The sequence below is a fragment of the Rhynchophorus ferrugineus genome, unplaced genomic scaffold (genome assembly GCF_030347505.1).
Source record: "Rhynchophorus ferrugineus isolate W39M unplaced genomic scaffold, kcgeb_rfMv2 rfM10, whole genome shotgun sequence".
In the NCBI taxonomy this organism is placed as follows: domain Eukaryota; kingdom Metazoa; phylum Arthropoda; class Insecta; order Coleoptera; family Curculionidae; genus Rhynchophorus; species Rhynchophorus ferrugineus.
The window spans coordinates 28189290-28202733 of NW_027472589.1; the positions used below are offsets into that span (position 1 = coordinate 28189290).

Here is a 13444-nt window from a genome sequence, read left to right on the forward strand (position 1 = left end):
TGGGAGTAAAATATGGTGAATAAGTTGTATAGTAAGTGGTGTTACTGTGTATTCAATCGCATCGGGAACATTTCTAACCAACTTCATGTTAAAGCCTCACCGACACCTTTCACTTTTCAGTATGTCATTTCGTCAAAGGTTGAACAAAATATGTTCTCAATGAGTTGAAGATGTCTGAATTTGTACCGAGTAAATCGCATTTGCAGGTAGTTTTATTTTATTACTTCATTTTGAATGAATGAATGTTGTGTGAAGCTTATGGTAACCATGCAAGAATTTTAATTTCAACATGTGACTTTCACCCTTTGTAGAAGAACATGTCCCTCGGTAAAATTGAATAATCATGAACTTCCGCAAGCAGACAACGTTAAATATCTGGGAATGCATTTCGATCGATGTTTGACATGGAAAAAACATATAGTTACAAAATGCAAACAGCTTGGGCTTAAGCTAAACCAAATGTACTGGCTGATAGGGCGTAAATCTAAATTATTATAAGATAACAAGGTTTTGCTGTATAAGTCAATCCTTAGGCCCAATTGGCCCTTACAACCTATGGTATTGAACTGTAGGGTACTACTAGTAAATATAACATAGATATCCTCCAGAGGTTCTAGAATAAAGTGTTGTGAGTTATCGTCGATGCCCCATATTACGTGTCCAAGAAACTGATTCAGCGTGATATCCCCATAGAACCCATAACAAGCGTGATTCGGAATGTTAGTGCGAAGTACTCTGAAAGACTATTAGTGCACTCCAATGCACTTTCCAACCAGTTAAATGTGCACAATGACAGTGTAGTGCATAGGCTCAAACGTAAATTACCATACCACCTGATTAATAGACACATAGAGTGAGATTTAATAATATCTAGAATAAGTTAGAATAGATTCTAGAATAAGATTTAGATTATAAGTTGTATAGCAGATCACTTACTGAAGCGATCTTCTACATGTCAGGATAGTTATATTATATAACTGCAATCATATAATAATACTTATTGCCCACGGGCAGATTGTTGACGTTCTAGGAGGTGAATAAAAAAAACATATGACAACTGGTTTTGGCGTTAGAAAAGTAGTGATTTTGACACCGAAGACAAACAGCGTTCTGGACAGTCAACAATATTTGGACACGATGATTTCAATATATTACTCGATGAAATCATCAATGGAGATTATTATCGACTACAACTGCGTTTGAGTCGATTACTGCACGAGAAATTCTTATAATAATAAGCCAGGATTGTTGTTTTACTGGTTTGGCGGTAATCTAGGAATAAAATTTGTTTTTACATACGAAAGAATCATTGTTTTGAGGTTTAATTATAACACGTCCATAAAATAAATGAACTAAAATATAAAATTAGGTAAAAAAACGTTCGGAGAGCTGATGGTCCTGACGAGAACGGCCGATTCTTATTCCTATCTTCGTGCCGTTATCGCGACACTAAAAACGAACCGAGGAAAGAAATACGCACGTTCGAATGATACAACACGCCCACCGCCATCCACCGCGGCCAGAAAAGGTTTTTATTTCCTGGCCTACTTGATAATGAGGCCCGTTTGGAAACGCAAACAGCGCTCAGCTGCTGTTTGCGCCAAACCGTTTTGTTTCAAATAATAAACATGTCAAAATATAATTGTTCCCCGTTTGAATACTTAATTCGAATCACTAAAAATGTCTTTCATGAGACCATCGCATGAATATTAATAAATTCGCGGCGGTTCCATTAGAAAGGCGGCGTTGCGAAGTGGACGGAGCGTTGCCGGATTGTCCCGTCCTGCCAGCGGTGTCTTGGCGGCGAGGTTTCCTGTAGAATTGTACAAGCCAACAAAAATAATACCTAAATTTGCTAATATCTTATTTAATACAGTAGTAGTATGTATGTAGTTAGTATGTAGTTACAGTACACTTCTAATAGTATTTTTACGTGTCCACAACTACCAGTGTGAATTTTATCAATGAATTGGAATGTTTATTGGATGAAAACTCAGCTCAAACTCTTAAAGCACTTTAAGCTCGGCCAGCAGCAGCAGTTGATGCACCAAGTGTTTGCAGACGTTTACATGTAATAGGAAAGATCAACGAATATACTGAAAACGTCATTTCGAAGAGTCTTCTGTAACATATTGTGATTGGTGATCAAAAGGTGAATCTACTATGACAATTTCTAGCGCAAGACGTCGTGGGTTAGTTCTGGAGATTCATCCATATCGACACCCAATCGGAATATTCAAGGCCAGAAAGTCTTATTATTCACCATATGCAGTAGGATCAAAGGTTACATTGTATCACAAGCTGTTCAAGTCGAACGAAATTATACCTGTAGTTGTATATCAACGTAGTCAATTGAACAAAATTGTACTTCTACAACACAAAATGTGCTCATTTCTTATTTATATAAAAGTTATATATGTAGTTATTGCACACTCTTAACAGTATTTTTACGTATCAATTACTAACAGTGTGGATTTTATGAAAACTGCAAACTTATAGGACGAAAACTCAGCTCAAACTCTCAAATAAAGCTCAGATAGCAGCAGAAGTCAATTAACTCAGTTTTTTCAAATGTTTACATGCAATGGGAAAGATCCCAAACGTGGGAAAATTACTACCACATGAATAGAATGAAAACATCATATCGAACCGTTTCAATATCGCGATTTTTTTCCTCCCAGGCAAATACAAGAGTTTTCTTTAACGTATTTCAATCGCAAAACGTCATGGGCTAGTTTAGAAAAGCCATCCATATCGACACAGAATCGGATAATTCATGCCTATGGTGGCATCAACAGGTTGTAGTGTATTAATTGAATTATTAAATGAATAGTGACTCTAATTGGATAAAATTGAACTTCCACAATACGACATTTGCTCATTTCTTATTTAACTTTTGTATAGGTAGTTATGGTACATTTTTGATAGTATTTTTACGTATCTATTATTTTCAGACGTTTATATGGAATCATCTAAAAGAAGGGAAAATGGTTTTAACATTTGTAACAGAAGTTTTTCATATACTTTGGATAGTAGCAATGAAACTGGTCGATAATATTTTACTTCATTATGAAACATATTTATAATATATTTAGATAGATAGATATTTATTAGAAAGTTATGGCTAAAATTAAAGTATGCCTGCCTTTTTAGCAACTCGGGATTTGAGGCTTTGAAATATAAAGTCAGTGTTATATCTAATTTTTCAATGTTTTCCAAAAAAATCTACTAATATGAGTGTTGACATAACACTTGCATCAAAATACAAATCAAGTCAGTCCATATATAAAACGGGTTGATCTGATGGACACCAAATGATCTGGATAAGCAACAGTTTCATTTTTATAAAATTTATATATTAAATTGTCAGTGATGGACCTTTAACTTTTAATTTCAGTGATGTTACTATTTATAAGAGCGAAACATTAATCAAGGCCTGACTAAATTTAAAAAATCATATGTAACAAAAAAAAACGAATCAATAATAAAAAATTAAACGTAAACAAAGTAAACGGTGTTTTAGCAAAAGAGCAAGGACTACAGCTCTTCTTTATTTTGAGTGATGATCATAAATTGAAAGCAAAAAATATCTATTCAGCCGAAGAACAATTACAATTGCTTGATTTCACTCTTAGAATATGACAGCCTGTTATCTTTAAGTAGCGATATCTTTAAGTAGAAACGAAAATAATTATTTCTTATAATTTTAATGAGATTGTCATCTTTGGGACAAAAATTCTCCTCAGGATATTATTATTAGTTAATTATTAAATAGATTATTGGCGAATTTTTACATCTTCTCTTCCAATCATTTTTGCACAGGCGTGGTGTAAAGATAAAACTATAAATTAAAATGATCATATGATGCAACTATATGATGAATTTTATATTTAAAAAAATCAACGGAGGTAGAAACAGAATAAAGTTTTTGGGAAGAGATTACAATATCGAACTTCCTTTGGTCTTCAGTTCTATGTAAATAATTCTAAACTATTTTACGGTCCATTTCTAGTTTTATTACCGACGATGCGAGATGAAATATGGCGATCAATATCAATATTTTGTAGAATTTTATGAAATTTATCAATAAATGTTCGACAGCAAGCTTCCTCTTGGTGACGCTGTTTCCTCATATCTAAATTCTTGGTTTAAAGATTTAAAAGTGCTGCTTTTGATGTCAACGACCAAACCATAAATGTTCGAAGATAACAAACTGCAAGACTTATTGAAATAATTGCAGCTCAAACTCAATAGCGCCAATAGCTGTCAGACCGCTTATCCGTTGACGATTCAACTGTTTCCAAGCGTTTACAAGTGATGGGAGAAATCCAAGAGGAGGGTACCACATGGATTAACTGAAAATGCCATATCGAACCGTTTCAACATCGCTTGCTTTCATTGTTTGCAAGGCAAAAAAGTAAAAATGGGCATAGTACCTTAATCTCAAACACAAAAAGTCTTAATCTTAAACGCTTCGACAGTGAAGCGGCAGAAGTATGGCCATAAACTCATTGGAAACTGGAGAATTGTTCTAGACAATGGAAAATATACTGAAAATTCTACGACTTGATATTAAATATTATGTTAAATCATATCCCTTTCATTCAATATGAACGAATACTTTTTTAAACCAATAAAAATCTTCTGTGACAATTGATGAATTGATGAATATTGATGACAGACATTGGGAACACAAAATTGTAATTTTCCTCGTAATTATTTCATTATTTTCTCAACATATAAACCTTCCACGGAAATCCACAAATATTTCAAAACCACAATTATCAAAATCGGTCAGACAGTTCTCGATCTTTAGCGAGACTAACGAAAGACTTCAAAATGCGGTTAGCGAATATAAACTGCAATGAGGACAACAATCGTATAATTCGACCGATGCATCCGTGGCAACCGAAACCTCGGCGAATGCTCGCTCAGCCCAGGTAAAAGCTATCGCAGCGACGCGTCCGCCTAATGCAGATGATAAAACATTTCTAGGCGCCGCCACCAACTTTCACGAGATGCTGAAAAATGCGCGAACCAGATTGAACCAGTTCGGACGACGGATCGAGTAAAAGCAAGCGCCGCATTAATTGGACGCGTGTGTGTGTGTAAGACCAACCCTGCCATTATATATTTATGGTGGATTTTTTTTATCCTCATTCAAGGCCGACAGTAATAAAAAAAAACACGCGAAAGAGAATCGTACAAACGCCGAACTGATTTGAATTTAATTTTTAATTGGCTTGTGCATGTGCCGAGTTTAAACACTGTCCGGAATAGAAGGTTCTAAAGAAAAAAGTAAAAACAATAAAAGTCCACCTGTTGATTTGGAATGACCCCGATAGATTAGGAGAGAGAAAAAATGAACTTATGTAGGTCTGACATTGATGAATAATGACAAATAATGAATTTTAGTGGTGGAGAATTAGTGTGAATGTTGTGCTTTTATATGAAGTACTTTATTTCTTAAGATTTTATGGGGATACTGGGCAATACCACTATATTTTCCATCATCGAATGAAACATTAAACATCTCCTATAAAAAAAAGTGTTGTTATGATTTTTCACAAATTTGGAAAATATCGAAAAAGTAGTTTCTATAATTTTTAAGTAATTTTAAAATTTTATTTTTTAAGTGTTTTTTTTTTGGTTTCCACCATATGATGTATCTGGTTTCTATGTATTTTCTACTGATTCAACAGTGATGTATTTTTTTATATCTTTACTAGTCATCCTGTCAATATTGTTAATGTTACAAGCCTAACTCTCCTACGGCATTTCATTTCCGCACCTAGTACCTTACTTTTTAGTTTTTTAGTTAATTTTGCGTCTTTTTTATGATTTTTCCAATTCTGGCGTTCATTTACCAGATACTTAAATGCTTATGCTTGTTTCTATCACCATAACTTTGGTTTTGTTTTATTCAATATCATTCCAAATCTTCTCAATATCATTTTACATCTATTCATCTTTGTCATAACCAGTCTTCAAGCACAATATGGCTACAAGTTCAATATTGAAATCAGCAGAACTGAACTTGCTCTGACCACATTAAAATCTTTGAAATCTTGTTAATCTTTGAAACAGTTGAATCTATACCTTCAATTTCGGGCAAACAGGGACCAGGTAGCATAGAACATAAGATCAAAAATTAAATAGAAATATAAGTAAAACGAGATATATTAAAATGATTTAGTACTAAAATTATGTCCAACAATTATATCTCAATGATATTTTAAGGCAAATGTTGAGGATATTGCAAAAATAACAGTTAAAATAATAAAGTGTGCTTGTTCTGGTGGATAAGAATTAATTCAGTATATCTAAATATAATGTAAATACTGTTTAAATACAATTTAAATCTACAAGAAACATTTCATATAACAATGAAAAAATGATTCAGAAATGAAAATTGAAATATATAATTTATTTTATTCAACTATTTCATTTTTAATTTATTTCAATTTATTTAAATATTTTAAAGTGTCCTTTTACCTACTAGGGGTTTATCTGGACTGGATCTACAGTTTAACGTGGGCTCCGAACCACGGTCATCGGCACTAAGCCTACCGACTGGAGAGTGACCAACTTAGAAATCATCCTAGATCCATCCTCCATCCAGTCTTAGCCAGCTTGGTTACTGGCGTGACTGAGATCATTTTCCTTGTCGGATTTTACACTCTTGCAAGTAGTACTCTAACAGTAGGTGGACTGTCCTGTCGCCTTTACCACTACGCCAACCAAGCCAGTATTTATTTGAAATGATATCAAAGTGTCGATGCAGAATTTTTAATATTTTTTAAATTTCAAAATTGTAATATAAAAATAAATAGTGCACTACATTTCTAATATATCTTGGGAAATATTACCTAGAAATATTAGTACTAGTTCAATAAAAATAATTATATTGTATATTATATTTATGTTTATAACAATTTAAATAGGCACTTGAGCAAGATATTTTCATTTATTTTCGAATTATATATTATTGTAGAAAAGGAAATTGTTCATTCGTGTTGAATAAAAGAGATATTATTTATATAGTGATATATATAATGTCAACGAATAAAAATTTCAATATATTAGCAGTTAATTTGTTTCGTCTATCATCAATAATTTGTTAAATATAAAAATTATCAGATAATAGTATTATTTAAGTATTTTTGTTGACTTTTTTAAAATTTCTAGTTACTTATTTGACAGCCCCTCGTGTAATTTTTTGATTTCAAAACCGTAGAAAACCTCCCATATAACCCCTTATTTATTTGAAAAATTTATCAAGTAATCATATTTCATTTCTATTATGATTTGAAGATTCCTTGGAGATTAGATATCGACAACGCGTACCAGATAATTGAATAAAAATAAGAGGAAATAGCTGAGACGACAAGTCTCAACGCTTTATCAATAATTACTCAATATCACAGACATTTATCGGTATGAGCTTTGTTTTGTTCATCGAAACATCACCCAAACTATTAATATTAATGATTCAGCGGCACGGTCCTTCAAAGTAACTAAAAACATGAACAATATTGAAGTTTGATTATGAAATTGTCTGTGTCCTCTAAATCTGGTCGTCAAAAATTACTACAGTTCTGGATCAATGTTATAATGACATACGATTACATAAAGGCTGTACTTTGCCGTCATTGATCATGGTTTTTCAGCATGAGACATTTTTGCAATACTAGGGTTGTCTTTTATATTTCGGGATTGTGTTAAAATGGCGAAGGCAGTATCGAAACAATGGATAACAGAAGTATATATATGTTAAATGACCAATTTAAATGAATAACTAACAACATCCAGAACTATTCATCATAACTATTAATACTCAGTTAACCGGCAATAATAAAATCTCCGAGAGGTTTTTCTCAGTTCGAGATCTATTCACCCCAACTATCACTTTGATAAAAAGAACTGTTACTCGATGCAGGTAAATTGTGAGACGTGTCAGCTTGTAATTGAGGCCTTATCTTATTATCAAACAGTTGGTTCGAAGTTGACGTGACATTTTCGATCCTAAACTATTCCGAAGGGGAGCTCTTTTTACCGCTGTCACTACGGGTGACGACGAGCAGTATGGATCTTTCAAAAAACCAATCCTATAGAGTGCGCACTTCTAATTTGCCCTCGTTACTGATTCGAGATAAATTTTATTTTTCTTTCGACCGATATAAATGCGTGCGCGAGCGCCTGTTTGTGTGTGTATGCGTGTCCGCGATAGAATTAAAAATAGATATTATCACCCAGAGACTGTTAATCGTTTCATTTTTAGCAGATTTATAGGCTTATTTTTCGGATCCGACGTACTGATGTAACAGTATTTTCGATCTTTTTTTTGATATGTCGTATTTTTTTCGGTTTTCGAAAATAACTTCGGCGTACTGATGTAGAAGGAGTAGTTCCTCCAATAAATTCAACTAGTAATCGAAATTCAACCGTACTTCATTAAATTTATGATGTTTAATTTGTACATGAGTAACAGTCATTCAAATTTGTGTAAAATACATCTTTTGTGTATTTATACATGTATTTAAAATATGAGATACGAAATATGACATATTTTTTATTATTATTATTTTTTTATTAATTACATCTTGCATTAAATTTGCTTAGTACAATATTAATTTACCAGTTAATTTATTACTATATTACTGTTCTATTGTACTTGCATTAATACACAAGCCAAGCGAGTACGGGATTAATACATCAGTATGTATTTCGTAAATTAAAATGAAACTAATCCACTTAAGCTAAAGTTGAGAATACACTTATACAGAGTAAGTTCGTGTGGTTTGATTCGCTTCAGTTTCCTAAATTCCTGAGTGTTGTCCAGTAGCCTTATTGCTTCCACGTTGCTCTGACTTATCAACCTTATTTTAAGTTTTAGTGTGTGCTGGATTACTAGTTGGTTTAATGTTATAGTGCAACCCCATATTTGTACCATAGGTCCAAATTGGCTGATGAAATCTCTTTGATTTTAGATCAAGTTGAAAGTATCTTCCGACTAACGAATGCAGTTGCTTGACTTTGAGTCTAATCTGTTTTGGTTTTTGTCTAATATGATGTTTCCAATTTAACCTACCATCGAGATGTATTCCGAGGTATTTAGCTGATTCTGCTTGAGCAATCGGGCATCTGTCAAGTGATATAATTAGGTTTTTGTTATTTCGCCGCAACGCAAAATTAACATGGACAGATTCGGTGCTATTAATCTGTATTTTCCAGTGTTTAGTCCATTTGTAGATTTTGTTAACCGTTACTTGTACTTTTTCTGACTTCTTTTTTAGGTGTGTCTGTAGTGGCTCAAAATACTTAATGTCTTGCAGGCTTATCCGAGGTGTCTAGGTAAATATAACTCGATTTCCCTAGTTTAACTTTCTGTTATATTTATTGTTAACCCACATAACACTTTATAGATGGTTTATTTTGCAACAAAAGTTGTTCAGTTTATTCAATTGATATTGGTAGAATAGTTTCATTCGGGTTTAGCAAACGACATGAATTCTTCGATACCTATATGGGATCGTACTCCAAACAACAATTCTTCTTTTTTGGCTGAGAATCAATGAAATTGTGACGTTGAAATGTTTCGAAATGGAATTCTCGGTTATTTCGTGTGGTAGCCATTTTCTCTTGATAATTCAACAACTTCTAAAGTGTTTAAAAGTTCTTTGAGTGCTTGAGCTGGGTTTTTGTTGAATAAATCTTGCGATTCATTCTTCAAATGTTTAGTGACATCAAAATCGTCACTGTAAATCGTTGAAAGCAAAACCGATAATTGGGATATGCATCACCATACTTTTCTAAAAGTGTTTGATGAGCTCGAGCAGCAGATTTGTTCAAATCAAACAGCACATTTATTGTCGAAAATACAATTTTGGCCGTTTCCTGATTAGCGTCTGTATATGCTGAATAAATAGTAGTAAAGGAAAACTAAGAAAAATGTCAAAACCATTGAATTTGACACTTTGCTTGTGTTAATACAGTGATACTTACATAAAACTCATACAAGCACCTAATATATAGAAACTCTCGTTGTCACTTCTTTCTCCTGAAATAGAGTTCCTTAACCACAGAAAAATCGTGTTTCCATCCTTACACATATCGAAACGTATACATAACACAACGCGTGAGTGTATATGGGCGTTTCTAGTCGTAAATTAAATCAAGCCAGACAGAATATCATTATAAGTAGGACCCCACCGTCTTGCTAATAACATATTAATAACAGCCACTATTATAACTTAGGCTGTCTCGTTTTTAACGATTCTGACCTCATTGGATTCGCATATTAATCGGGTATCGCCTTGATGCTTCGATCTTTTCCATATCGCATCGTTCTTCAAGCAAAGGAGATTACCAATTCGTTCGGTTCTGGTGACCGCGCGCAGTTTTTCGATATTTTCACATGAATATTGATGATCCGTCGGATAGGGAAGGCGACGGCTAATTTAAATTCGTCATATATCGTTTTTTTAAATGGCTCTGAGAGAGAGAGAGAGATTAATAAACAAAATATTTCTTGTTGAAAATTATATAACTACTAGCGGACCGAACATACATTGTCCTGTCCGAACATTGGCTTCTTGTTTAGATGAAATAATTTATTTAGACTATAGTACACGTACTATAATATGATTAAAACAACATCTAATTATTGATTTTGTTGTGACATGTTATTATAATTGAAAAACATTTAAAATATAAAACAAATCCTGGAACTCTATCACAGCACCACTTACCGGGTCCGGTGTCAATCTAAATCATTCTCCAATCCACATAAACACACTTAACAAAATGTCATCAAAATCGGTCCAATCGTTTAGGAGTTCTATCACATACACACGAACAGAAGAGACATAACACCATGGGCTGAAAAGTCCGGGGTGTAACAAAGAAAATGCTGTTTTATTTTTGTTCAAAATTGGTTTTATTCATCAACGTAATCTGTGTCAAGAGCCACATAATCGCAGTTTTGCTCTAACATTTTAATACCACTTTTTAGAACGACTTATCTTTTCCTTCAAAATAGGCCTGTCATCAGTTATTATCCACTCAGATGACGATAGTCTTGATTCCGAAGTGAAGTGATGGATCCATGTTTCATCCATTCTAACATATCTACGGAAATATTCCCATTTGTTACGTTTAAAACATGGCCAAACATTGCTCAGAATCATCGACACGTTCTTGTTTTTTCGTCAAACGCGGCAACCATTTTGAATAGAGCTTCCTCATAGTCAAATGCTCATGTAATATAAAACCAACACGATCTTTTGATATCATTAGGATGTTAGCTAACTCACGCAACTTCACTTCATTTGGACGTCAACTGCGTTCTGCATCATCGGTGTCTCTACGCCCACGTTTGGAGTCAGCAAACCAACGTTTTATTGTTATTCCTTATGGAGGCGAGTCCTTATAACACTTTTTAAGTCATTGCTTCTCGTGAACAGTCTTTTTACCTTTAAGAAGCAGTGTTAAATTAAGACACGAAATTATTTTTGATCCATTTTTTTGAACAAAACAAAAGTAGTGTCACTTTTAGCAAAATAACTCACAATATCTACGAGCAGAATATAATGAAATTTTAACACCTTCCTTTTGAAGGTTAGTAATAACTGAAAAAGCGGGGAATACAATAAAACTAGTGCCATCTATGCGTTATACCTAGGACTTACTTTTCAGTCCATGTGTTATATATAAAAATAAAGATATATTAATTTTAAAGGATTTACATAGGGGGCTACTGTGTACTAAATCACATCGGGTATATTTGTAACTATTTTTTATATACCATAGGGAGCTAAATCTAGCCAATAAGCTTGATGTTGAAGCAATTCATAATTTAATGATTTCAGTGAATTTCAATATGTGTGATCAGGTCTGTATACGGATTCGTTTTGACAAGAATTTTTCATCCAAATATTACAAGTTTACTTTAAGGTAGTTATACATGATATCTCATTTAGAGTACTTACGTTATTATAAAAGATGGCGTCGAATATTTAGCACTACAGACTTCAAATGTTTTTAGTAAACCCCAGTCACTTTTAACTCAATAAATAGTATAATTGTTCGGGCAGTAAACAATATTATTATTTATTTTTAACTGCACATAGCCGGAATGGTTTGGTAGTCTAAAATAAATTTTACTACATTGCAACAATTGGAAATATGTAACGAAAACGATAACGAAATATGCGGAAAACATATATAGACGACGAGATATGTATTTGTATGGTAACTAAATATCAGAAAATAATTTATTTGAAACGCGAAAATCTAGAATTCTCCGGTTCACAGTTTTAACTATTATTTTTATTGCAATTTTTTTATAGTTTCCGTTTTAAGACAAGGGTAGTATAAATACAAAGCATTGCATGTGTTCCAGTGTAAAAATGATTATTAAAGGTAAATAATGATAAACTTCAAGGAACCTTTTATGATCTCCTGCATCAAACTTCCAGAGAGGAAGGTTTGTTCTTTGCATTTCAGACCAGATTATTATTATTGACCCAAATGTGGAAGAGTATTGTTTAATTAATGTTGAAGCCCTAGTTGTAATTTTAATAGTAAATTTTTTACATGGATAATTGAGTTGAAATATATAATATGTGATCATGTCTCTCCATGAGGAGTCTACTAAAGGATAATTCTGGCTCTAACAATATCAGCACCCAAACTGAGAAATATCCTGAACTGATGGTTACAAGAGCAATAAATATGTGGTGGCAGCATTTACATCGGTGATGTCGGAAGGACACTTCAGGTTCCCCGTTTCATCGAGCGCATTGACGACTGAACTGTTTGCCATGTATAGAGCACTCACCTCAATACAAGACGTGTAAGACAAACGATTAGCCTTCGAATGAATGAGTTCTTATCAGTGCTTATCCGTGAACTAACCTCTAAATTGGAAAGGAGCGGCAAAACTATTACCTTTATTTTATGTTGCTCCCTTCTTACTCTCGGATGATTGGAAATATAGATTTAGACATATAGACCAACTCAGATTCCCATCAGAAAACAATTAGAAAACAAGAAAACTCAGAAAACAGTAAGATCCCCTAACAGAAAACAACAAGCTTTGGGAGGTGAAAAAAGTCCACCACTGTGCGTCGATTGTGGTTCCTCATTGTCAACTAAACACATACTAATCGAATGCCGAAGATACAACTCAAAAAGACGGTTAGTGAACCTGGGAGAGACGATTGACCATTGTCTTAGCTTGGACGGATTAATTTTCAAACCGTAACAGGACTACTAGTAGAAATACAATAGTGTGCATCTATGTATCTTTGTATCTTGTATCTTTATCACTGTCACTGTGTATCCTTATGTATTTTACTTGTCATCCTGCAACAAATGTGTAATAATATTGTATACTTTAACTGACAACTGATACTGTAAATGTGTTGTATATTGGATATCA

At 33.4% G+C, this 13444-nt stretch overlaps 1 protein-coding gene and 1 long non-coding RNA gene across 2 annotated transcripts in view; both read right to left on the reverse strand.

The window, feature by feature from the left end:
• Sesn (Sestrin) overlaps positions 1-13444 on the reverse strand; it is a 273577-nt gene that overhangs the window by 40965 nt on the left and 219168 nt on the right. The gene's annotated exons all lie outside the window — the stretch shown is intronic.
• On the reverse strand, positions 8298-11819 carry LOC143203978 (uncharacterized). Its single transcript, XR_013007476.1, has 3 exons — positions 10856-11819; positions 9366-10797; positions 8298-9268 (listed from the first exon to the last, which is right to left on the reverse strand). It is a non-coding gene; the product is annotated as an uncharacterized LOC143203978 (long non-coding RNA).